A 2,758-nucleotide genomic window follows, 5' to 3' on the forward strand; every position below is an offset into this window, starting at 1 on the left:
TAGGAGTAATCCATCGAACTACAGACCTATATCATTGACGTCGGTTTGCAGTAGAGTTTTGGAGCACATACTGTATTCAAACATTATGAATCACCTCGAAGGGAACGATCTATTGATACGTAATCAGCATGGTTTCAGAAAACATCGTTCTTGTGCAACGCAGCTAGCTCTTTATTCGCTATCGACAGGTGATCTCAAGTTGATTCCGTATTTCTAGATTTCCGGAAAGCTTTTGACACCGTTCCTCACAAGCGACTTCTAATTAAGCTGCGGGCATATGGGGTATCGTCACAGTTGTGCGACTGGATTCGTGATTTCCTGTCAGGAAGGTCGCAGTTCGTAGTAATAGACGGTAAATCATCGAGTAAAACTGAAGTGATATCAGGTGTTCCCCAGGGAAGCGTCCTGGGACCTCTGCTGTTCCTGGTCTATATAAATGACCTGGGTGACAATCTGAGCAGTTCCCTTAGGTTGTTCGCAGATGATGCTGTAATTTACCGTCTAATAAGGTCATTCGAAGACCAGTATCAGTTGCAAAGCGATTTAGAAAAGATTGCTGTATGGTGTGGCAGGTGGCAGTTGACGCTAAATAACGAAAAATGTGAGGTGATCCACATGAGTTCCAAAAGAAATCCGTTGGAATTCGATTACTCGATAAATAGTACAATTCTCAAGGCTGTCAATTCAACTAAGTACCTGGGTGTTAAAAGTACGAACAACTTCAGTTGAAAAGACCACATAGATAATATTGTGTGGAAGGCGAGCCAAAGGTTGCGTTTCATTGGCAGGACACTTAGAAGATGCAACAAGTCCACTAAAGAGACAGGTTGCACTACACTCGTTCGTCCTCTGTTAGAATATTGCTGCGCGGTGTGGGATCCTTACCAGGTGGGATTGACGGAGGACATCGAAAGGGTGCAAAAAAGGGCAGCTCGTTTTGTATTATCACGTAATAGTAGAGAGAGTGTGGCAGATACGATACGCGAATTGAAATGGAAGTCATTAAAGCAAAGACGTTTTTCGTCGCGGCGAGATCTATTTACGAAATTTCAGTCACCAACTTTCTCTTCCGAATGCGAAAATATTTTGTTGCGCCCAACCTACATAGGTAGGAATGATCATCAAAATAAAATAAGAGAAATCAGAGCTCGAACAGAAAGGTTTAGGTGTTCGTTTTTCCCGCGCGCTGTTCGGGAGCGGAATGGTAGAGAGAGAGCATGATTGTGGTTCGATGAACCCTCTGCCAAGCACTTAAATGTGAATTGCAGAGTAGTGATGTAGATGTAGATGTAGAACATAATAGAAACATCCAACTCCAAGTATAGCAGCCCACTCCTAGCTGTTGCAAAAGCCAACGGTGATATTTGTGCTTGACACCAGAAACTTCAATAAAATTTTAATACCTGTTTGCACGAGGCCCAAGAACTTAGACGAACTACTGCAGTGGTTCTTTGGCGTAAAATATTTGACCTCCAATGGCATTCGTGTCTCCTATTGGCAGGTTAAGTTGGATGAAGAGTCTCGGAAATATACGGCTTTCATTTTCATGGGGAGAAGTTTTCACTTCAAAGTCATGCCGTTCTGTTTGTTTTCGTAATGGAATTTTTATTTCCGCATTAGTTCTCGAAAGAACAGAATACTGTTGATGACCGTGCAGCTTTTCCGTGGAATAAATGATGACTAACTGAAACCCTCAGCTTCCGACAGGTGTTGTTTGGGCAACCTTACGGGAATCGCCAAAGCGTGCGCGAGTAATGAGTGGATGGGCAAATGTCTATAAGGTACATTACATATGTAGAACTGTGTACAGTTGGGAATGTGAATCTCACGGGAAGCGTGCAAGGGATAAGTCCCTGCAGTCGCGCTATTCATCTGTGTCCTCGGTGGCTCAGATGGATAGAGCGTCTGCCATGTAAGCAGGAGATCCCGGGTTCGAGTCCCGGTCGGGGCACACATTTTCAGCTGTCCGCATCGAGGTATATCAACAACACCTGTCGGCAGCCGAGGGTTTCAGTTAGTCATCAATAAGTGATTGTCCATACCCATGCACTCGTAAGCAACTCAAGTCGTTTCTCGGTTCAGCATCTTTTTTTCAGGGAATTCCTACCTGATCGGATGCTAAACCAGGATTGTTTGCTTAATCTGTTGCAAAAGAACGTTTCGTGGCATTGGACAGCTGAATGTCGCAAAGCATTTGACAGAACACGAAGTGCTTTGTTGAATGCGCAAATATTGCACCACCCACAAAGGGACAAACAGTTTTATATAGTCATAGATGCTTCAGAAACTGGTCTGAGAGCAACACTATTTCAAATGGATATTCAAGATGATATTAGTAAAATCAAAATTATAAGTTTTGCCAGTAGCAAGCTCACAAACTGTGAGAGTGTTTTTACAACTACGGAATTGGAAGTGTTAGTCTCGGTGTGCTCACTAAAGAAGTTTAGGTATTTTTTATATGGAAAACCAATAATTGTGTATTGTGACCACCAAGCTGTGATTTTTTTGATGACATGTAGATTGTTACACACAGGGCTAACCATATGGGCATTACTCTTGGAGTTATATTCCTTGGGAATACGACATATTCGTGGCAAGGGTAATGTTATTAGTGATGCACTCTCTAGGCTACAGCGCGGTATCGCTGGAACAAATGCCGTAGTAAACAAAAGTGAAAAGTTTCAAGTAATGTTGGTGGTGGTGGTTAGTGTTTAACGTCCCGTCGACAACGAGGTCATTAGAGACGGAGCGCAAGTTC

General features: G+C 43.0%; 1 non-coding gene across 1 annotated transcript; it reads left to right on the forward strand.

Annotated features, from left to right (window-relative positions):
* The first annotated feature begins 1,877 nt into the window (after positions 1-1,877).
* Trnat-ugu (transfer RNA threonine (anticodon UGU)) lies at positions 1,878-1,951 on the forward strand. The gene has a single exon. It is a non-coding gene; the product is annotated as a tRNA-Thr (tRNA).
* The last annotated feature ends 807 nt before the right edge of the window (positions 1,952-2,758 follow it).

The sequence above is a fragment of the Schistocerca serialis genome, chromosome 7 (genome assembly GCF_023864345.2).
Source record: "Schistocerca serialis cubense isolate TAMUIC-IGC-003099 chromosome 7, iqSchSeri2.2, whole genome shotgun sequence".
Taxonomy (NCBI): Eukaryota; Metazoa; Arthropoda; class Insecta; order Orthoptera; family Acrididae; genus Schistocerca; species Schistocerca serialis.